The sequence below is a fragment of the Odocoileus virginianus genome, chromosome 18, assembly GCF_023699985.2.
Source record: "Odocoileus virginianus isolate 20LAN1187 ecotype Illinois chromosome 18, Ovbor_1.2, whole genome shotgun sequence".
NCBI classification, from domain to species: Eukaryota; Metazoa; Chordata; class Mammalia; order Artiodactyla; family Cervidae; genus Odocoileus; species Odocoileus virginianus.
The window spans coordinates 4,481,237-4,506,239 of NC_069691.1; the positions used below are offsets into that span (position 1 = coordinate 4,481,237).

The window sequence follows — 25,003 nt, forward strand, 5'->3', positions numbered from 1 at the left end:
TGAAATATAACTCACCAAGTTCCCACCAGATTGCTGTTTGCCTTAAGTTTGATAGGAAGTATTAGAACATCAGAAAATTCTTCCCTAAATTGAGTCAAATTTTATCACCTTGCAACTTCTATTACTACCCTTGGGTGTATCACTTGGAAACATTACATTTGTGCTTAGTCGCTCAGTGGTGTCAGACTCTTTGTGAACCCATGGACAGTAATAGCCTGCCAGGCTCCTTTGCCATGGGATTTCCTAGCTAAGAATACTGGGGTGGGTTGCCATTTCTTTCTTTAGGGGCTCTTCTTCTATAGACTTATGTTTACTCATGTCTCTATAAGAATTTGGTACCCAGAACCAAGTACAATATCTCAGCTATTTAAAGTTTACACAGGAGAGACTGTAATAATGAACAACTTCTAAACAATAGGCATGTATGAATGAACCAAGTGAATATTCATATTTATATGATTGTGTCTCAATCTTCATGTTGGTTATTCAGGGGGTTTAATTATAGAATACAACTGGCAAGGTTGAAGTTTAAGAGTTTAGAGATGTTTTAATAACAATCTACAACTGGAAAGAATATCAGGACAGTGGACAAAAGGATTTATATTAACTGTATCCATGCACTGAACCAGCCAATGTGGTTGGTATTTTGCACATTTTTGTTTAAGATTTACTTGTCCCTCACACTTGAGCTTAATCCTCTGTGAAGGCTTTTCCGATTCCTCCTTCCTGTGTTTCTTAATATCTCTATAGACCTCTTCCGGGGAACTGATCACTTCATGTATAATCCATGTTTACCTGCCCACTTTCTCCACCTGACTGCAGGCTCCTCTGCAACAGCTGGGGTCTAACTTGACTTTCATATGTGTTGCGTGAATTAATGAATGTTAGTCTTTCATTAGTACATCCCAAGTGACTATAAATTAAGAGGATGGATCACATTATCAAATGGAATTCCCTCAGCAAAGCCTTAGAGGATCACAAATTTAAAATTTGTGGTTTCACTCACATATTGATTTAATGCTCTCATTAAAATCATGAAACATTTTATTTGATAATCTAATTTATCCAAAATGATTTTAACTTCTCTTTTAAAAAGCTAATGATTGTTTATGTCTTCATTTAGTTAAATTGTTATGTCTTTATTTAGTTCATAATTTGGCTCCACATCTATATTGTATATTTTTTCTCTCTTTGTGCAAGCACTTAATGATAGTAAAGAAAAAAAGTTTATAAAGTTCAGTCACTTTCACACAAGTTAGAATGGGCATTATCAAGAAACTACAAACAATAAATACTGCAGATGGCATGGAAAAAAGGAAACCTTCCCACACTAGTGGTGGTAGTTAAAATTGGTACAGTTACTATGGAGAACGGCATGGAGGTCCCTCAAAAGACTGAAAATAGAATTACCATATGACCCAACAATCCCACTCCTGGGCATGAACCCAGAGAAAACCATAATTCAAAAAGATACATGCATCCCAATGTTCATTACAGCACTATTTACAATAGCCAGGACATGGAAGCAACTTAAATGTCTGTCAACAGAGGAATGGATAAAGATATATGTGGTGATATATACAATGGAATATATGCAATGGAATATTACTCAGTTTTAAAAAGGAATGAAAGTGCCATTTGCAGAGATGTGGATGAACCTGGAGGCTGTCATACAGAGTGAAGTAACTCAGAAAGAGAAAAACAAGTATCACAGATTAACACTTACATGTGGAATCTAGAAAAAATGGTACAAACTTATTTGCAAAGCAGAAATAATGACAGATAGATGGCAGGAGGAGAAGGGGATGGCAGAGGATGAGATGGTTGGGTGGCATCACCGACTCAATGGACATGAGTTTGGGTAAACTCCGGGAGTTGGTGATGGACAGGGAGGCAAGGCATGCTGTGGTCCATGGGGTCGCAAACAGTCGGACACGACTGAACAATTGAACAGGATTGAACTGAGAGAACATTTATGGATACAAAGAAGGAAAGGGACAGTGGGACGCTTTGGGATATTGGGATTGACATATATACACTACTGATACTATGAATAAAATAGATAACTAATGAGGACAGACTGTATAGCACAGGAAACCCTACTCAGAGCTCTGTGGTGTCGAAAATGGCAAGGAAATATAAACATGAGGGGAGATATATATATATATACACACACACACACAACATTGTAAAGTAACTATACTCCAATAAAAATTAATGAAAAAAAGTTTAGCCATTTTGGCATAGAATGTTTTACACAGAAAAGAACAACTGTATGTATATATTCAAATCAGCACATTCCATTTTGTAAAATGATTGACTGCCATTAGTATCTATCATTATAGTATTTATTGATGGAAAATAGCTAATCGGTTGAAATCACAGGTCTTGAAAAATATGCAAACAAACCTAAATACATGTGTTCTGTTAGGTGAAAATCTTCCTATCCTATTAAGAGTGCTGTTTCTTCAGTTTTGTGAGAAGCTGACTTTCCCGTTTGGGAAACACATACTTTCCATTTAAAGTCGTCCCCCAATTGTGTACAGATCTTTATAGTAAAAACTGGGTATCTGCTAATCATACAATTGCCTCCACATGGATGAAAATATCTGACAGGAGGTGGAGTTTAGGGAAGTAACTTCTAGAAAATAATTCCTGATTTTCCTAAGATAGACTTATTGAGTAAAGTTGGAGATCAGTGGCTTAAGGGTACCAAGACTAGACCAGATGAAGCCTCCTTGCCTCTAGAAGCATGTCCCGTTTTGATGTCTGTTCAAGTTGGGTCTATCACATGATTTTCCACATGGGCACTGATATACCAGGCACCAGTTGCCCTCTACCTCATGGAATATGTCTGTAGCCATTGTGTGTATCCTCTGAAAATTCTCTCTCACAGAGAAAAGATTCTTAGGTAATGTTATTTGGAAAAATTTCATAAAGTTTTTTGAGTCAAGGTTTTCACCATATCACTAATCTATTTATATTTTATAATCTATTCACCTCCAAAACCTACTTTAGACCTCTCATGCCTGCAAAAATCTTATTACATACGTAAAAAAGTAAAAATTCTGTCAACTAAAAATGCCCTTAATTCAGTTTTCTTTGTATCTTACTCTGCAGGCAGAACTGTAAAATATATATTTAAATCCTTAGAAAAAATTAGGATTTTCCAGTGTGGGGGACATCATTGCTTACTGTGATGTCCAGCCATTGGAAATTTCAGATCAACCTGGTTCAGATAAAGTTCAAACTTAAAAAATAAATAAAAATCAACCCAACATCTGCTGTTTTTCATCCTTTTCTTCTCCCATTCTTCTTTTGTTTCATCATCTTTCATAGCCTAACCATGGTTTAAAAAATAAAGAGTTGCAGTCCTGATCTTATCTATTGAAGAAATAACCACTGATCTTGAAATAGTAGTGAATTTCTGGAGGCTGTGTCCTCCTCTGTTGAGGCGACCTCTTGGCTTCTGAAAAAAGTCAAGGGTAGGTAGGTATAGTTTGATCTGTTGTGACCTGGTGGGGACACTGACCTTTAAATCAAATGGAAATGCTGACTACTTAAGCAAAATCATAGACAAATACAGTCTCCTCACATTGGTCCAAAAGCAACTACGTTTCTATCACTGCTTCATCTTGAACTAGACTCATAGGCTGTAACAGGCCTGTGCAACTGCTTAGCAGCAACAGAAAACAAACAGAAGTGCTGTCATCTCTTCCAGTTTCAAGTAGATAAAGACAGCTAATCCAGTAATGGCAAGCTCTTAAGTCCTTTCTTGTGGGGAGAAATCCTGGAGGATCTCTTTCTCCAGGAGCAGCTGGGATGATTTAAAGTAGGAACACCACCCCACCCCCACCCATTCACCCATGTCCATTTATTTTGGACATACTACAGTAAATCCTCCCGGAGACACGAGCTGCTCATGTTTCATGGTGGAGCAAATACAGCTTCCGTTTGTTTGGTGATATTCCTCCTGACCTCTGACCCCTGGATTTGCACTGCTCTTTGCAAGAAAGGGGCTCTGTGGGGTGACTTGCTTGTGTTTACCAGCATGTGGCCACGCTTGTTGCTGACCAGAAACTCACTCTGTTTGGACAGTAGGGCTTCTGCTGAGTAAACCTGACCACAGGCAGTGGTGCGTGCAGCTACGAAGCTCCAGGACCTGGGAAGGGGCAACTGAGGCGGCCTCCTGCGTGGGCGAGCCTTCTGGGACAGTCCTGGGAAACTGCAGTTATTTACACAGCTTCCCAGGCTTGTTGCAGGAATGCCTGGAACATCAGGAAGAATGTCTTTATCTGTAGTATGTTAAATTATAAAGTAAGAAGTGGTGATGGCAGCTAAGTCTGTTCTCTCCTGGTCTCCACTCCAGAGCAACTGCTTACCCTCCTGAGTGTGTGAGGTTAAGATTCACAGTCCTCTGTGCTTCCATGGTGGCTGCTGTGGCCTTAACTTCTGGGAGACTCAGGCGAGTCACTTGTCTTTCATCTGCCTACAAATCAAGGCCATCTGCTGGGTGCTAGGGGTGTGCCTAATGTCTAATGCATAGCAGCTCCCGTTAGCAACTTTCAACCCTCTGGGTTTGAATCACCTCAAGTTCAAACCTCATTGCAAAAATAAGAAACCGAAGGAAACAACAGTGACCGTGGATAATAGTTGTTATTCTATGAATAGGCTGTCTTATATGTATGGCTTGCGGTATGGAGAGAAAGTGAAATGATAACACTAAATAAAACAGCAGGGTAGAGGGAAAATTTGAAGAAGCTATTGTTTTGCAATGAATTTTAAAACCAGGAAATTGCTAATTAAATACTGAATAGAATTGAATTCCATTCTCCCAGGCTGGAGTGTAAAAGTACCAGGTTTGAAAAGCACATGGAGCTCCACCTTTAAGTTTCATATTCTGTCCAAGTAAGCCCTCATTATGTGAATGGTATGTTAATAACGTACCCACACATCAGGTATAGAAAGCTAAGATACAGAAGGAAAATAAGCGTGAAGTAAGCCACCTTGATATGATGGTACGTTAATACCATACCCTCAAATCAGGTACAGCAAGCTAAGAGTGACAGAAAAATAGCCTGAATTAAGCCACATCAATATGGAGACCCTTTCATTGCTATCTCTGTATTTATGTATTATATATCTAAAAACGCACTGGGAAATACCATACATTTTTCATAATGCTTCAGAGATTGCTACAGCCAAAGCTCCACCTGAAGCTAAATAAGCAAACATTCTAATTTCCTATTTTTTTCAGCTCAAATACAGTAGTTATTTCAGAGGCCACTGAGGAGGAGGCAGGTATATTTGCGTTATGCCTGTGGATCTGTTGCCAAGCACACCATCTTGCTGTTGACACAAGAGCCAGCTTTGCCTGGCATCAGAGACATCAAAGCCCCCTCATGGAAAGGCACCCCCAAATCTGGAAGAGGCATTTTAGAATTTCCAACCTTTTCATTATGGCATTAAGGTGCATTAATTGCTTCATAGTCATGTGGATGCAGGGTTATATTCATTGACTTAAGTTGACAACTTCCTTTCTGCTAAAGCTAGTTAGGAAAAAGCACTTCAAATGTGTTTCTAATGATCTCATAAACACTGTTTCTTCTGATTGCTAAGTAGCTTCCTTTCCTTTCTTCTCTTTTTAATTCTCAGTTTCCAGTTCCTCTTCATTATGGCTCTGAACAGCTGAACTTAGGCTCTGAAGTGCTATTTTCCCAGTCTTCTCAGGAACATGATGACTTTATCAGAGATTATGGATGGAAGGCTCAATTGTCACTGAGCTAGATGGAGCCAGAAATGACTTGGATTTCAAGTAGAACTGAAGAATTTCTTTTGGAACCAATGGCAGGAAACTTTCTTAATAAACATGTAGATAGTGCTACATCTCAAATTTTCTTGAAAACTTCAAGTTTTTTATTTAACAAATATCTATTGTAAACCAGGAAGAGATTGAGAAGCTTTACCTGCATTAAGAAATGCATGTATATGATAGCCAATAAATTTGTTATTTTAAATCCTGTAATGCTGAATGTAATTGACATCGATAATCTGATCAATTGGGCAGAAAGCTGCTGTTAAAGACTCTTATAAAGATGTGGGGTTGGCATATCATTTGATTGAAATAGCAGATGAGTTTGTGCCCACTGCAGTATCTAAACTATCATCAAATGTTAAGAGAAATAAAGGCCATGAACAACCCAGTACTGCACACCCCTTACAATTCTTCTCTCCAAATCAATTCAGGCAGAGAAGATGCCCTCGATTAGATGTCTGTTCACCAAACTAACTTAGCAGGACAGTAAGAGTTGAAAAGCATGGCCACTTGAAGACCTTATTTTTTATTCTTTTTTGCAAACATAACTAAAAATGCAATTAATGTAAAAAGGATGGCATCCATTTTATTAAACATTTTTTATTATTTTATTTCCCATGTATCTGTGTAAGAGGTTATTTTTCTAAAAATACACATCTCATGCCAACTTTCCATGATATTTACACAGAATCTACAGAGGATTAAATGTTTTCCAAAAACTAAGCATTTCCTGTTGAAGTTTTAGACAATCTTTTCAAACAGCTGTGGACAGACAACTTAGCTACTACTATCATGAATGACCTCCAGTATTTGGAACCCAAAGAGCAAACAAATGTTTACTTCACCAAGAAACAGTCCTGGACAGAACATGAACTTTGCCATATTTTACCTTCTCATAACAATTTACTGGAAATTAGTTTGGTAGTCACCCAAACACTAGCTGTTCTAGAGAATATAAGTGTATTTGTAATCCAACCAGCACCTCCCAGGACTTAAAACACACACACACACACACACACACACACAGACACACAGACACACACAGCACAATTGGGTGCAAATAAAACAGGACAGAGATAAGTTTAAATTTAAAATTATATACTTCATTTTTCCCCCTGAATGTTTGTTTTACCTTTCAGGTCACTGGTTTCCATAAATTCCCTGTGTCTTAGCAGTATAGAAGATATTTTTAAACATAGCTCTTATGCTAGAGTGTACATTAAATATTTGTTCAGCTGATTAAAACAGTTCTACATTTATTTAATGTTTGAACAGTAAACAGTTTATTGAAAACTGAAATGTCTTTTTATACATACACGTATGCTCACACGGACACACCTCTCAGAAGAGGGGCTTCTGTTACGAGGTTTCTCAACTTCTACTACTGAGTATAAACAGCCCCGGGGTAAATCTCATTTCCAGACGTAGTTATCATCCAAGGATGGATGGGGCTCTGGCAGGGGCTGGCCCAGGTCGAGGGTGGGTGGGAGCGGCAGTAACATGGCAGCAAGTGACTTAAAACCAGAAGAAGAGTTTCATGATGACAGAAACATTTATCTCAGGTGGGGGGTGGGAGGAATTACACGATCTCAGATATTAAAGATAGTTCAGACACACCTCGTTATAGCCTTCTCTGCCCTTTACCCTGACTTGTTAAAACAGAGGATATTTGGACCTCAGATAAACTGGGAAAGGTTGAGATTACTTTAAAGGATGACAAACAAATGGAAGATAAAACTTGTAGGTATGTCTTTGCTTTGTCATCCATGGAGTCTGAATGAACCAGAAAGGAAAGAGTCACACTGTTTATGTTAGCTTCTGCAATCACCCCTCACAAAGAGATTGTATATATTACCCTATTACTTCTCACCATATCTCTGGTTAGGAAGGTATGTGTATACACTTGGCACATGATGTTATCAGGTATGGTGGATGTAGTATACTGGTTAAATAAGAAGTCGAGGTGTTTTAACTGTATAGAAGCTGTCAACTTTGAGGATTAGAAGGCAATTTTTTTTTTTTTGAAGGCAGTGTTTTAAAATGACTTAATAGTGGGGCTTCCCTGGTAGCTCAGTGGTAACGAATGTGCCTGCCGATGCAGGAGACGTGGGTTTGATCCCAGATCTGGGAAGATCCCAAGTTCAGCAAAGCACCTAGGCCCCCGCACCACAGCTGCTGAGCCTGCACCCTAGGGCTTGGCAGCCGCCACTGCGGAAGCCCGCACGCCCGAGCCTGCGCTCCGCAACAAGAGAAACCACAGCGACGAGCAGCCTAGAGAGGAGCCCCTGCTTGCCCCAACTAGGGGAAAGCCTGCACGGCACTGAAGACCCAGCATAGCCGAAAGTAAGTAAATAAAATTATAAAATTACTTACAGTAATCAGCTACATTGAGCATAATGTAATCTTCTCTGGTAACTCATTGAGTATTTTACATTAGGTAACACTTAAGGATTGTGCATTCTGAATATTATTGTAACATCAGTTTGTAAATTTACAATTAGATGACTCTCCTGTTTCAAATAGACAAACAAGTACCGGGACAATCAATGATTTATTATGTGATAGGACATTAAAAAAAAACTGTAATTGAGCTAGAAGTCCATTAATGGAGAAATTGTTAATGTATGAGGCAAAAAAGTAGAATATTATGTGGTACTTAAAAGGAATGAGGTGAATCAATGTGTATTGACATAAAGGCATATATAAGACATTTTTAACTTTAAAAAGCAAGTTGTAAAAGACCCTGTCTAGTAAGTGCCACTTTTGCTAAAAACAAATCACACATCCATAGGCTTACATGCTCAGAGAGGCAGGGGAATTTCTGGAAGATAAACAAGAAACTGTTGACAATGGTTACATATAAAGAGTGAATATGTCACAGAATGGACTTTAACTTTTTGCTTTATGCTATCTGAGCTCTTGGGACTTGTAATTTACAACTCAAAAAAATTATAAAAATATGAAGTTAAATTTATATTTTTATAAATAAAAAAACTATTTCAAAAAGAATGTTAATCAATAAGAATTTACTTCACATACTGAACTAAGCACTTCTCTTTAAAAACAAGTTAACTTTCAAGAAGGCCAATTGCGCATGAGGACAAAGTGACATTATGCAGATGACCAATGTGTACATACAGGTTGTCAAGGCAGGCAGCCCATGGAATGCTAAATATAGATTTAGTAAGTGCCAAAAGTGGCACTTACCAGACATGGTCTTTTACAGCTTCTTTGGAGTTCTCTTAAAATTTTTATACAAAAATGTTTACAATTTGGCTTCCTTCTTTTCACTGTAAAGGAATATAAGTAACTTTTTATCCAGCAGCCTTAACTCAGAGGCAGTAATAACCTGAACACTTTAATTTTTCCAACCACTACTTAACCATGTCCTAAGGAAATGCCCCTGAACATGCCTTAACAACATTTAGAGAATACTGGTATCTTTCCAGGCCCTTTCATCTAAGTCCAGCTTACAATTCTTTTCTTACACTTCATCTTATCTGCTCCCCTCAAACTTAGAGCTATCTCTAGCACTAAATGTACCCTAATTTGAGCTCAAACCTGTAATTCCCTTATCAAAGCCAGATTCCTATAATAAAGAAGTCTTGGAGGAACACTAGAATAATTGCTTCTTGACTTCAGCATCCATAGCTACGGTCCTGTCCCTGTGGGCTGCTGGTTCTGGCTAACACTGCCCGGTTATGGAAGGCCTCAGTGGGTAGTCACCCAAACGCATAGGGTGCATGGGTAAGTTTTAGCCGGGCCCTTTGGGGCTCCTTCTGCAGCTCCCTGCTGGAGCAGGGGCTCCAGCTCCACCTCCATCTCCATGTCTTCCTCTGCTTCCCACCCGCCAGCACGCTCCTCTTACTGATGGTACACCCTACAGCTGCTTGCTTCTGGAGTTCCATTGCTTGGTCACCACACTTTTTGCCTAGCATCAAGGCCCTGGTGCAGCTAGCCTTCTCGGCATCCACTAAACCAGAGGAAACCCAGGCCTCCCTCCAAATCCCAATAGTGGGAAGTCAGGCTGCTCCTTTAGTATCTTTCCTCTTCAATCTGTAGCCCTTCAATTCAGGTTTCTCTAGTTCACAGACACAAAGGGCAGCAAGTTCAGTACCCGAGTCATGTCTGAGAGGAGATGGATATGTCTGGTCCCATGTTTGCAAGTATCCCGTATCTGTTTCAAGTTCTTCTCTTGGAGGGCTCCCCACACTTGGCTTTAAGGAAGTACAAAAAGCAAACTCCTTAACACAAAAACACTGTATGGCGACAAGGCTATTGCCACCACTCAGAGCCTCGGTACTTTCCCCAGCCCCCTGCTCCAGCCTGCTGCTTATATTGTCTGTAGGAAAACAGAGCTGAAATGAAAGATGGGATGTGGCACCCAGCAGTTTTAAGCGGACTCTTAGTAAGCCCTAGTAGTAGGGGTCCCCAGTTGTTGGTGGCTCTTTTTAAATTTGGGGGCTCTTAGTTCTCTTATTCGACTTCAGCTTTGGACTCCAGACATTCATGGGGGTAATTGAAAAGTACCATTCGACATGCTTTTGCAGTCACTGATAACAAGACACTTCAGGATCAAGACAGTAGTCAAGATTTAAACGTCCAAACGTACCGCTGCCTCCTTGTGAGAGCAAGAGCCATGGCTTTTGGTGAACTGCACTGTTCACATCCATGAAAATGCACAAACGGAAAGCCCAGAGACAGAGGACTGCTACAGCTCCTAATTCAGTGGGGGACTATTGCTCCACTAGTTTCTGTGCATGTGGTGTGGACTGCAGACAAGTGGGAGGGATAAAGTGAAGGCGTTTTGTCCTTGGGGAGTTTGATATAAAGTCACTCTTTCTCCATATCGTGGGCTGTTCTACAAAGTAAAGCAACAAATGCTGAGGGAAGGTAACGTCCAGGGGCAATCTGAATCCATGAATGTGGATGAGTGGGACTTAAACAGAGGAAGTGAGTGTGGCTGGTGTTTGAAAAGACTTCTGCAGATAAATGCTGGAGAGGGTGTGGAGAAAAGGGAACCCTCTTACACTGTTGGTGGGAATGCAAATTAGTACAGTCACTATGGAAAACAGTGTGGAGATTCCTTAAAAAGCTGGAAATAGAACTGCCATATGACCCAGCAATACCACTTCTAGGCATACACACTGAGGAAACCAGATCCGAAAGAGACACGTGCACCCCAATGTTCATCGCAGCACTGTTTATAATAGCCAGGACATGGAAGCAACCTAGATGCCCATCAGCAGACGAATGGATGAGGAAGCTGTGGTACATATACACAATGGAATATTACTCAGCCATTAAAAAGAATTCATTTGAATCAGTTCTAATGAGATGGGTGAAACTGGAGCCCATTATACAGAGCGAAGTAAGCCAGAAAGATAAAGACCATTACAGTATACTAACACATATATATGGAATTTAGAAAGATGGTAACGATAACCCTATATGCAAAAAAAGAAAAAGAGACTCAGATGTATAGAACAGACTTGTGGACTCTGTGGGAGAAGGCGAGGGTGGGATGTTTCAAGAGAACAGCATCGAAACATGTATATCTAGGGTGAAACAGATCACCAGCCCAGGTTGGATGCATGAGACAAGTGCTCGGGCCTGGTGCACTGGGAAGACCCAGAGGGATGGGGTGGAGAGGGAGGTGGGAGGGGGGACCGGGATGGGGAATACATGTAAATCCATGGCTAATTCATTTCAATGTATGACAAAAACCACTGCAATGTTGTAAAGTAATTAGCCTCCAACTAATAAAAATAAATGGAAAAAAACAAAAAAACAAAACAAAAAAAAAAAAGAAAAGACTTCTGCAGAAAGACATTAGACAGGTAGTTTCAAATGTGTTTGGGAGAAGCTAACCTTCACAGGGGTGACTCAAGTATCACCGAAAAAAGGCAAGGAGGGCAAAGGAAGCCTGGGGAGGCAGGGACAAGAGGACCCCTCCAAAGAGCTTGGCTTCCCCCAGCTTAACATTATTAATTTCTATCTGCAATTCCATATTCTGAAAGGATTTGTAGGTTTAATAATGTGAAAATGACTGGGTTATGAAATAGATAGGTACTAGATGCATGGCAAAGGGCATATGGACAATGGATTAACTGGACGTCGAGTAGGACTACCATGTTTGAGAATAATGAGGTGATGGGAAGAATTGGTACAGTGGGGAGGGAGATGGGCAGGTTGGGGAGAAAACCGAGAAAAAGTTGAATGAATGGCTTGAAGAGTATTGATTTGAAAGCTTATGTCATTGAAAGATTATGAACAAAAGATAGGGAAAGTAATGTTTAAGGAAGATTATTCTAGCTGTGCATCTGAATGTCTGTGCCTGTGGACAAGCATGCATGTCCAGGAAGTAACTCAGTCTATAACCTTTCCCAGTAAAGCAGATGTTGATGGTAAAAATCAAGGAATGGAACTAGTAGTTCTAACTTCTACTCTGTTCACCTTTCTCTTTAGTAGAGCTCTCACCGAGGAACTGCAGTCGTGTTCTCAAGTAATGTCCTTTGGAACAGGACCCCCACCTATCAGGACTCCTTAGCCATGTCTGGGACAAGGGCTCATTCCCTCTTGTGGAGCAGCACTGTTCTTTCCTCTACCCCATCCCACAGACAGAGGGATACCTTGTAAAAACAGGAAGTCTTTTCAGGCTATAACCAAAATAAGCTGCTTAAAGTAATCTCAGTGCTGCCAAATGTTCAGCAAAGCCTTGACAGTGTTTAGGAGAAACCTCGCTGAATCCCTGAAGTAATGAGTTGAAAACCACAGGATGCTGTGAGCTTCCCCACGGGGAGCCTTCTGACACTTTTTAGCAGATGGCAGTGTATACACTTCTTTTATGTACAATACTTCTCTAAATTAAAGATGATTTTTCAAAAACAATTCTCTTAGAGAGAGAGAGTGGAGAAAAAACCCTCACACATACTCAGCTGTAGACAGCCTCATTTTTACATAAGCCGTGAAGAAGTGAAAAGTCATGGTACTGTGGTATGTTTCTCACAAATCCTCTGGATGTTAAATGCTGAAAAAAATTAAGTTTTCACATTCCATTGGGTGAGAATTCTCTGAGGCCTGGAGATCTAGAAAAGGAGCACTTTAAAATTATCTTATACATAAACTATGAAATGACCATCACTTGATTTGATCTGTAAACAAAATAGCTCAAAAGATAATGTTGTTAAAGTGCTACACTCAATATACCAGCAAATTTGGAAAACTCAGCAGTGGCCACAGGACTGGAAAAGGTCAGTTTTCATTCCAGTCTCAAATAAAGTCAATGCTAAAGAATGCTGAAACTCCACACAATTGCTTTCATTTCACATGCTTGAAAGGTAATGATCAAAATCCTTCAAGCTAGGCTTCAGGAGTACACAAACTGAGAACTTCCAGGTGAACGAGCTGGATTTAGAAAAGGCAGAGGAACCAGAGATCAAATTGCCAACATCCATTGGACAAAAGAAAAAGCAACAGAATTCCAGAAAAACACCTACTTCTGCTTCATTGACTATGCTAAAGCCTTTGTGTGGATCACAACAAACTGGAAAATTCTTCAAGAGATGGAAATACCAGACCACCTTACCTGCCTCCTGAGAAACGTGCATGCAGGTCAAGAAGCAACAGTTAGAATTGGACCTGGAACAATGGACTGGTTCAAAATTGGGAAAGGTGTACATCAAAATGGTATACCGTCACCCTGCTTATTTAATTTATATGCAGATTACATCATGCCAAATTCCAGGCTGGATGACTCACAAGCTGGAATCAAGATTGCTGGGAGAAATATCAACAACCTCAGATATGTAGATGATGTCATGCTAATGGCAGAAAGCCAAGAGGAACTAAAGAGCCTCTTGATGAGGGTGAAAGAAGAGAGTGAAAAAGCTGGCTTAACACTCCACATTCAAAAAATGAATTATCATAGCATCTAGTCCCATCACTTCATGGCAAATAGACGAGGAAAAATGAAAACAGTGACAGATTTTATTTTCTTGAGCTCCAAAATCACTTTGGAGAGTTGACTGTAGCCATGAAATTAAAAGATGCTTGCTCCTTGGAAGAAAAGCTATGACAAACCTAGACAGCATATTAAAAAGCAGAGACATCATCTTTGCTGACAAAGGTCCCTATGGTCAAAGCTATGTTTTTTCCACTAGTTATGTATGGATGTAAGAGTTGGACCATAAAGAAGGCTGAGCACTGAAGAATTGATATTTTCAAATTGTGGGGCTGCTGAAGACTCTTGAGAGTCCCTTGGACAGCAAGGAGATCAAACCAGTCAATCCTAAAGAAAATCAACCCTGAATATTCACTGAAAGGACTGATGCTGAAGCTCCAATACTTTTTAGCCACCTGATGCAAAGAGCTGACTCATTAGAAAAGACCCTGATGTTGGAAAAGATTGAGGGCAGGAAGAGAAGGAGGTGACAGAAGGTGAGATGGCATCACAGACTCAACGGACATAAGTTTGAGCAAACTCCAGGAGATAGTGAAGGACAGAGAAGCCTGGTGTGCTGCAGTTAATGGGGCTGCATAGAGTTGGACATGACTTAGCAACTGTAAAACAATGTACTCACTATTTTTATCATATTACATGTACTTTTTGCCCATGCTCTGAATTTGAAATAATGAGAATATTTTGCTTAGGAATTTAGCTTTAGCAATTAGGGCAAAGGCTCAAAATAGAGCCTAATGTGTGGAGACCCTAGGGATGACTAACAAATTCTTATAAAGTTTAATTCTGTCAACAACTAGAAGCTACACACAAAATGTTGACATTTTTCAAACTGTTGTTTCACTGATTCAACCAGATTGACTGGCTGTTTGGTTTTTACAGATTCAGGACCGTCTTTATTACTGAGATTCTATCTTGCTTTTATTTTTGTTTTGTGAGAGCTCATAGATCAATAAACAAATACCTGTCATAGTTTTCTGGTAGGTGGTTAGTCCTATCATTTAACCACTGTGTGGTTCTTTGGTCTCTCACTGGCATTTTGAAGCATGATGTCTACTTCCTATCTGCCTCACCAGGGTAATAGGAGGAGATTATGACTTTCAAGAGCCAAACATAATTTTTAACTCAAAATCTCTACCATTCATTTATTTAACAAAGGTAAGTTGTAGATTCTCTGGGAAATAAAAAGGTACAAAAGATTTGATTCCTAGTAGAGGTGAACTAAGAGTCTAGAGGTGGGACTTAGGTGAAAACAGCTACATATAGAAATTGAGAAGAAAGTGGTAGGTTCTTTGATGTAATAACAACAGTCAGCATTTATTGCATATTCTCTATAGGCCAGATGTCTGGTTAATGCTTTATATGTATTATCTCATTTAATTATGTCAACAACAACAACATGAAATTGATACTATTTTCTTTATTTTATAGAGGAGGAAACCAAGGTTTAGAGAGATTAAGGACTCCCCAGGTATCACAAACTATAAGAGTCAGAGGTAGAACTAGGACTTAAGTCCAGATCTTTATGTCTTAAAAGCCTCTCTTCATAAGCACCAGGAGCTTTCCTGGTGACACAGTGGTAAATAATCCACCTGCAATGCAGGAGATGTGGGTTTGATCCCTGAGTTGGGAAGATTCCCTGGAGAAGGAAATGGCAACCCACTCCAGGATTCTTTCCTGGGAAATCCCATGGACAGAGGAGCCTGGCAGGCTATGGTCCATAGGGTCACAAGAGTTGGATACCACTTAGCAACCAAACCACCACCATCACTTCATAATCACATATGTTATTGTTTTCCAGTGTCTATTTATAGGTATAGATGCTATGAATATTCAGTGGAGTCAGCCAATACTTCAGACTTGAGAGGATGTAAGATTAAGAAGTGGCATTTGGTTTGGGTTCTGCAAGATCGAATCAAGGAGAGAAGAAGAGAAATCAAGAAAGAAGAAAGAGTGGGAGGCAAAGACATAGGCCTGAGAAATTTAGGTCCTGCTTGGGAAATGTGAAGAAAGGTATCTCTGAAGGAATGTACCCCTTATCTTCTAATTGATCTGATTGTAGCATCCTGAACTGTTAGGCAATAATCCATCCTCCAAAACCTCTCAGTTGCTTAGTCATACTTGTAGCCATGTTTGCGTGTGTGTGTGTATGTACACTCTTTAGATGGTTAACACATTTGCCTGGGGAAGAACTGAAGTAGAAAGGGTTTGCTTTTGCTGGTATGTGATTAAGAATATTCCACCATCAATGCATATGCAACATCACTATACTTTGCCAGAGAGTGAACTCAAGCCCAATGAAGAAAGAAGCAAAAATTCAAAAAACAAAGTTCAAACATTGGCTTCCCTTTGGTTTCATCTACATATCAAATGTATGTTTTATGTTGGTCTGCTGTGGCATAGTATCTTGTACATTACTGTGACATTACCTTGTTCTCTTTGGCATAACCTGTCATTAGAATTAGGGGATGTTATTTCATACCTGACTGTGAATGTAAGAATACTATTTTCAAATGTATAAGTGGCTAAGGGAATGGGCAGTTGATATCCTTTCTACCCAATACATCTTCAAAATACAGAGTAAACTTGCCTTGAAAAAAAAAAATCCAGTTAGACTTTAAAGAAAAATTTACTGGTTATAGTTTATCACTTCTGACCCTCTGTTTTTTTTCTCTGCTTCACATACCTTTTCTCCAATTGCCATGTAGGCCAGAATCCGAGATGATATGATTTCATTTCCCAGAAAGGTAAGGTAATCTCAAATTTTGAGATTTAAATAGGCCCAAATAATATATTTTTTTTCTACCCTGGAAATATTCCAAAGCATAGATAGACTCTTGCAAGGATTTTAAATGTATTTAGAATATTAAAAAAAAGAACAAAAGACAGGCAATTGGGCTTCCTTGGCCTAGTTTTAGAAGCTTCCTTGGTGGTTCAGATGGGAAAGAATCTTCCTGCAATGCAGGAGACCCATGTTCGATCCCTGGGTCAGAAAGATCCCCTGGAGAGGGGAATGGCTACCCACTCCAGTATTCTTGCCTGAGGGAATCTCATGGAGAGAGGAGCCTAGTGGGCTACAGTCCATGGGTTTGCTAAGAGCTGGACATGACTCAGCAACTAACCCTTTCATTTTCAGCCTAGTTTTACTCTGACTACCTCTATTCAGCCAGCATCTCTGAGAAATCGTGACTGTGGGTGCTTTCTCCCAGAGTCAGAGAGACTCCACAAACATGGCTACACTCTGCTTTTCATTTCTGGTACATGTAAACCTGGGATCATTTTGTACCTGAGACTGGCACATTATACCATTTGTTTAATTTAACCTCATAGAGGAAAAGGCATTTCTTTCTATGTAAAAAAAAAAAAAAAAAAAGGCAGCAGCAAATAGATATTAATTTAGAGCAAAGTGCATGGGTAGGACCTTCCACTGTCCACATGTGCAAGGTGAAGCTACTGTGAATGCTTGAAAGGTCTCTCAACTGAAGGTGAAGCTAAAGCAGTACTGGATATCTGGGGTCCAAAAGATGTAACATGCCCTGTGCTGGAACCCTGGAGAAATGGGAATTGCAAGGTTATTCTGAGAGTCAAGGTTATCGAAAGGAAAAGCAATTGGTTGGGTAGATTCATAAGTGATCTCTTTCTGGTAAATCCTAAATAGAAGAATTTTCAATGTTTTGGGGCATGTTCAGAGAGAAATCAATGGGAGCCAAGAACATCATGTAGTGCTACAGAATGGTACAGGAAACATGGAGAAGGCCTTGTTCCCATCCAGGACAACTTGATCCTTGGCGTTACATGAAGACAGCCTCTGTATAACATAGGTTAATTGGTTTTCTCATTCCTCCTAGAGCAATTTCAACACAGAGGATGAACAATAGGAATGGAAGATGACTTTTATGTGAGGTTTTTGTGTGGGGGTGAATGGCCTGATGGCTGAATTAGGGGCAATTAACAGAAGAGAGGAGTCTGAATGTGTCCTACTGCATGTGGTAAGATGTTCAAAAATATGTAGTTGACTGAGAAGGAATAGGTACTATCTTCAAAATACCCACTAAAAGGCAAATTCTGCAAGAACTGAGCTGGGGTAAGAAGCTGGATCCAAGCTTCAGGAGCCTTATGATGAGGGAAACCTACCCTCTCAGTCTTTTGTTTGAGGGGAAGTTGTTTTGTGGGAACTGAGGAAGACTTGAATTCTAAGGCCACATCTGGGAGATTTCTGGCTGAAGTTGTTTTGCAGAAAAAGAGGATAGGAACAGCTAGTCCATATATTCAAAAATGGGTAGATACGGGGATATGACCCCTATCAGCACAGAGGAGTCTCCCAGGCCTACTATGGCATGAAAGGTGAAGAAACAGGAAGAGAGGATTCACATTGTCTTGTAACTTCTGGAAATTTGAACAAAGATAACAGGTTCTTTTTTTTTTCAGATTTTCCCTCTCCTAGACTTAATTCTGAATTTAGAAGATTTTAATCTTTTCACTACACATGTTATGCAATTTAAGGGCTTGTGGCTGATCATTTATTCAGCCCCATTACTCCATCAGAAACAGTTGAGTTTCCCACAGAAGTACAGAATGCTTCATACATTATAAGTTTCATTTGCTCATTTGGGTCTCACAGATGGAAACTTGTAAAAAATTCTCTTTCTCTTTTTAGTAATTAAATCTCATTCAGTGACTGATTATCTGGGAACAAAATCTTCACAGTCATATATGAGATACAAGAGCCTTTGCTAACGTACAAAAGAGCAATGAAAATGGGGAAGAAGATACGGAGATGTTAAAATAAACATCCACAAAGTTTCCATCTAAAATTAAAGCTAGCCCATAACTGGAAGTGAGCAAAAAGTCAACTGTTTTGGAAAATACCTGGTCCCTGTGCCTCAAACGGCTTGATTTTTAATGTGCACAAAAGGAAAACTCTAAGACTGGAGCGATTTCAGTAAAGTTTGAGAGGCCTATGAGACTTCCAGAGTTCCCTACGTAGTTTGAATCTCAGAAAATAGGCACTTATAATGAAAACAAGCATAGACTCTTAACTATAACACTGCTAGCAGGCATTGCTATTATAGCTAGACAATTTAGTGATAATGGGTGAGTAGGAAGAAAATTAAGTAGTTTTCTGAGATACAAAAAAATCCTAAGCCAGAACATATTTGGTCTCATGTTCTACTTCAAATGCAAAGTCAGTTCATTAGTGTAATTTAACCTTTTCATAAGCCTCTCAGAGATAAATTCCATTCATACATTGGAAATGCCAGTTGTTAAGAATATTCTGTGAATGTGAGAGCACTGAAAAAGGTGGGTTGGACTATGATCCCTCCTGCCTCCTCTATCGCAGCAAAGATGAGTGAATGGCAGGTTTTTACCTTTCCTGAGTAGATATCCTCATTCCACTCCATTCAGCCTGAGCCTTAGGGCAAGCCAGGGTTTTTGGCCATTTACTACAATAATAGCAAGACAATTTAGCAGTAATGGATAAGTAGGGAGCAAATTAAGCCATTTGCTGAGATACAGAAATGAAGCCAGAAAATATTTGGCCTCATGTTAGGCTTCAAATTCATTGTCAATTCATTAGTGTAATTTAGTCCCTGCATAAGCCTTTGAGTGATAAATTCTACTAATACATTTGAAATGCCAGCTGTAAGAATAACTCATTGAGTGTTGAGTAAAATTAGAAGATGGGCAAGAATAAATCCTTCATTTTCATCTCATATGGGAAGATTTATGAAGGCCTCTGAGAAGATGCATCTGTCTGCTAGTTGTAAATTGAGAGTATTAAGGGAAAACATTGGAATATTTTGGTTACATTAGTGAGAGGAATGTATTAACTCAAATGCTTTTGAGATCTTTCCCTTTGGGGCCAAAGATTACTCTTGATGAAGAACATGTGAACTTTTAGAATTCATCTCCTGCTTGGGAACAAAGGCCATAGCACAAACAATGTTAAATGGTTGGTGTTTTGGGGAGTGGTTTCTAAGAAACACAATTATGTGTGGGATGTTGGTGGCTTTTTTTTTCATATGGATATGGTTTTCTCTATGCTTGTGAATTTTCTCTTTCAAGTCCACAGAGGCTGCAAATCAGAGGACTTGGAAAATGGCTGGGGAATGTAACTAACCAATATTTTACTTTCTTAGCCAAAACAAACAAAAAAAATCAGTCCATTTCACTAGTGAGTTTCTCTTGCTGGTGTTTTAAAATTGGATACTTTCATGATAAAATAAATCATTCATTCAAAGAATAAAAAGGAAAAGGAAGCAAATTTCTTAAAGAACTATACATGCAAGATGCTTTATCTAAATTAACTCAGTTTCTCTCCAACAAATTTATGAAGTGTGTTATATTCTGAACTTAGAGAAGAAACCACAATTTCAAAGGAATAAAGTAACCTTCTCAAGGACAACAGCTAATCAGTAGGAAAACTGGGATGGAAACCAGGTATATCTCAGTCCTTGGAGTCAGACTCAAGCACAGGTCTGTTGGCAGGGGTGAGTCTGGGATATGCAAAACTGACTTATGATAACAGGCTTCTGCAGCCCGCTGTGTCTGGAGTGATCAGCCCTACTATAGTCATTTGGACCTTTACTCCTTGTCACGACGCTCGTTTTGGCCACAGCTATGTTCTTAACTCTTTCTGCTCTGAATTGTCATTTCTGGCTAGAGATCCTGGGACTAGCTGCTGTCTATCCTCAACTGCGCTTTAGTTTGCAGGAAAGATGCAAATATGCTACCCAGTCTAGCCCTTAGACTGCTAGGAGACCATGCTTTAGAAGACACTATTCTGGCCCTCCTCTAATCTTGCTCCTGCCCACTGGGGTTTCCAGATTAAACCAATAAAATATAAACTTTAAAAAATATTTATATTTTAACAGTTAAGTTCTAATTTCAGAAAAACAACAAAATTTTTTTTTAGTCTAAGTATATTCAATATAGTATTGGGACATGTGAAAAGCAAAAGTGTTAGTCACTCAGTCACGTCCGACTATTTGCAACCCCATGGATTGTAGCCTGCCAGGCTCCTCTGTCCATGGAATTCTCCAGGCAAGAATGCTGGACAGGGTAGCCATTCCCTTCTCCAGGGAATCTTCCTGACCTAAGGATCGAACTTGGGTCTCCTGCACTGCAGTGGATTCTTTACCATCTAAGCCACCAGGGAGCATATTTATTATAATAAAATATTATTTACCTAAAATTCAAATTTAATTTGGTGTCCTACCTTTTCTGGTAACCCTGCTCCCCACAAGCCAGAAGTGTGGGGCTGTATAATAAAGAATTAATCTTACCCAAGGAAATTTTTAGCCTTCAGCCTCATATCCTGGGAGTTAATCTCGAGGAAGTGTGTCATTGTTTATCTGGGGCCCCTGGGCCATACTAGACGATCTAACAATGTGACTTATGATGAGGGATTTGGGTCACATGGTATCTTCTCTACCTCCAAAGGAGATGGAGACCACAGGTATCAGCTCAGCCTCTGCAGGAACTTGAGACTAACCTCAGGCATATGGAAAGTCAATCATAAACATGACTGAGCCCCAATGAAAACTATGGACATCAAGGCTTGGAGGAGCGTCCCTGGTTGGCAATACTCTGCATATGGTCACACCCGGGTATTGAGTAGAGTTAATGCTGCCTATGACTTCCCTGGAAAGGGTAACTGGAAGTTTTGCATTTGGAATCTTGCTGGACCTTTTCCTGTGTGTTTCTTTCCTTGGCAAGTTTTAATATGAACCCTTCAAATATAATAAACCATAACCATTAGTATAGTAGCTTCAGTGAGTTCTGTGAGTTCTAGTGAATGATCAAAACTGCAGGTGGTCTTGGGAGCCAATGAACTTGCAGCTGGTTGTCAGAAGGCAAGGCAATCTTCTGGGTTGTGCTGCCTCTAAATTCTCCAGGTCAAGGGGATATGCCCACCTAGCCCCTCTTCTAGAATCTAGAACCTAAAAAAATGCTTCAACTACCAAGAGTCTGAAATTCCCTGCCCAAAGAGCCATAACCATGCTTCCAGAGCCTGTGTGAACCTCTTCTCCAGACCTGCTCAAGGGTGGGTCATGCCACTGATGTAGGACACTGAGGCTAGAGGGGGATGAATGGTGACCACTAGGGTCAAATGGATAGAGTTTATACATGTTGGCTTGTGGGTCCAAACATGTATGTGAAGGTTTTTTATTTATATGACCAAGCTGGAGTGAGAAAAGATGGGCGGGGGAGGACCACAGGGGTTTCCATTTCTACTTTTGTCATAGTAAGTGCTAGGGCCTGAGGTTAAGTCTCATCCTTCCCTGCCTCGTCCTGTTGTGCAATGCATCCCCACTTTCAGTTTCTCTTCTGTTTGAAATGACAATAGCTAGAGACTTCCCCACAGTATATGGTTCAATCAGGGTGATATGCTCTTCTTGAGCAAAGAACAATCTCAGCATCATCTGTAGTCCCTAACTTGGGAATGTCAAACTAAGTTATGTGGAATGTCCTGAATTCTAAAAAGTCATCCATTGTAAAATCCACCCCTGAATTAACAGCACCTTTTTTGCAGTGGGGAAGAAATATCCTACCAAAATTAATATATTTACAAACTACAGGATCCATTTTTTTTCAGAAATCTTAAAATATGAAAAACATTTAAAGTTGAGGAAATATGGCATATATAATACTATCATGACTTTATGTTACTTGAGAGTTTAAAAAGCATTTATACACCTTTTATCTCCATTTCATCCTCATGACGACTTGCAGTGGCAGCCAGAGCACCATGACAAGCCCATTTCCTCTCAACCCACCGGCAGCAGGAATTCCCCTCTTCTTTCTCTCCCCTTTGCCCCAATTACTAAGAAACTGAAAGTGAAAGTCACTCAGTCGTGTCTGACTCTTTGTAACTCCGTAGACTGTAGCCTGCCAGGCTCCTCTGTCCATGGACTTCTGCAGGCCATAATACTGGAATGGGTAGCTGTTCCCCTCTTCAAGGGAATTTTCCCACCCAGGGAACGAACCCAGGTCTCACACCTTGCAGGAGGACTCTTTGCCTTCTGAGCCACCAGGGAAGCCCAAGAATACTGGAGTGGGTAGCCTATCCCTTCTCCAGAGGATCTTCCTGACCCAGGAATTGAAAGCGTCTCCTGCCTTACAGGCATATTCTTTACTAGCTGAGCTACCAGGGGAGCCCCCAGTTATTAAGACCCGTCCGTAAGCTGAGAAACTGACTACCGACATAGTCTGGACCTGTACTTCTCCCATTTTTGTGTCTGTTTTAGGAAGGGATAGAGGCCTTTGTGGATTACTGTGTGAATGGGATGGGACTGGGTCTGGGCCGGGGCAAAGGAAGAAAGAATTAGCAGTTTCTATACACAAACATGGCTTCCCTGATAGCTCAGTTGGTAAAGAATCCTCCTGCAATGCAGGAGACCCAAGTTCAACTCCTGGGTCAGGAAGATCCACTGGAGAAGGGATAGGCTTCAGTATATACCCACTCCAGTATTCTTGTGTTTCCCTTGTGGCTCAGCTGTGTAAAGAATTCGCCTGCAATGCAGGAGACCTGGGTTTGATCCTTGGGTTGGGAAATTCCCCTGGAGAAGGGAAAGGCTACCCACTTCAGTATTCTGGAGTGGGTATCTCTGGCTTGGAGAATTCCATGTGCTGAATAGTCAATGGGGTTGCAAAGAGTCAGACACAACTGAGCGACTTTCACTTCACTTCACTTCACTTCACTTCATACACGCACATAGGGACAGAACTGTGCTGCTATTCATTCTTTTAGATGACTTCCTGGTGAAGAGAAAGAGACTTGAAAGGGAGAGTGAAAAGTCCCTGCCCTGTCTGCAGGTAAAAGGATTGGCTTTGGATGTGGGTGAATGGGTATCATGGAATTTTGGACAAACAACTTTACCTTCTGAGCCTGAGTTTTACCATATGCGGAATGGAACAAGGATTCTTACATCATGGGGTGGCAGAACTATTAAGTGATACAATATGTGAAAAAGGCTTTGCCCAATACATGGCACGTGGGTTTGTTAGTTTTTCCTATTATCTTAAATTTGAACCTAGTATAGAGTCTTGGCATAGTAGATGCTCATTTAGACAATGGCAGCTCTAATGATGATTATTGCCAACTCTTGCTCAGAGGTAGCTCGAAGGCAGAGTCCTTCTCAGTGTCACTCAGAGGACAGAGAAGATTCAAAGAGGAATGAGTCAGAGGCAATGTACTTTAACAGAGCATTTTAACATAAATGAATCAGGGTTCTTTCTAGGGAAAAGACAAAAAGCTGTGAGTCTCTCTGGTTGTGCCTAGCACGGGTAGAGGTCCAATCTAGAGAATGTACAAGGACTGGCTCCACATATAGACTCGTGATTTTAAAAGATGACTTTTTGAGACGGCTGTTTCTCCCTGCTCTCCATCTCCCCTCTTCTGCTTTCCCTTGTGGCAAAGACAGAGCTCTTAGAGAAGGGCTGTGTCATCTTTAGAGAACTGAGGAGGCAGAGAAGCAGTCTCTGCCTATGGCCTGAGAGGGGAGGTTATGATTTGAAATCATGAATAGTGGGGGCAAAAGAGAGGCTGGTAGGAAAACTCCCTGGAAGCAAATAGAGGGAAAGAGTAACCCGGAAACTACTCTTTGTCTGAGAGAGTCTCATGATATGTACTTGGGCTGCAGGCTCCCAAGATTCTTGGTTGCAAGTTCCATTAAACAGAGAAGAATCAGGGCAAAGGGGAGGATGGGATGATTAGGGGGAGTTTGGAGTGTTCTGCTGCCATCATCACCCCTCTTGCTTTGGGAAGAGAAATGAAACAAAATCCTAAATAGAATCTGGGAGCTATTTCCCCCAAATCACCAGTGATAAGCCACACTGATTGGATTCTATACATTTTCCATGAGGGAACCCTGGGAATTCAACTACTCTTTGTAACACTGTTTCTGAGGGGAAAATGTTTGACTCCCTCATTTGCTCATTTCTCCACTGATCAAGAAATGACCTATAGGAATGCAAACCCTACTCAGAAAGGTGATGGTTAATGCTGTCCACCTGAGTAGAGAAAGGTGACTGGTGTCTGCTGTTTTGCTTCAGGCAAAAAACGAACTGAGTCCTTGAAACCAGATCAAAGAAGGCTCCCTGTGAAAGCCGCACAGAGCAGGCAGTTGACCCTGGAACACGTGGTGTCCCTGGGAACACTCCTGCTTTCAGTTGGACAGACCTTGGGCCACATCTGCTCCATCTCCCCCATTCATTCTGAAAAC

General features: G+C 40.4%; 1 long non-coding RNA gene across 3 annotated transcripts in view; it reads left to right on the top strand.

Annotated features, from left to right (window-relative positions):
* LOC110143777 (uncharacterized) overlaps positions 1 to 25,003 on the top strand; it is a 527,857-nt gene that overhangs the window by 478,173 nt on the left and 24,681 nt on the right. The window contains exon 5 of one of the 3 annotated variants that reach the window (XR_011492756.1): positions 7,917 to 8,149. The exons of 1 other annotated variant lie outside the window; for it this stretch is intronic. This is a non-coding gene — a long non-coding RNA (uncharacterized lncRNA). Of the gene's footprint in view, positions 1 to 5,655; positions 6,382 to 7,916; positions 8,150 to 25,003 lie in introns of those variants that run through there. One more of the 3 variants, XR_011492755.1, reaches the window with a different exon arrangement.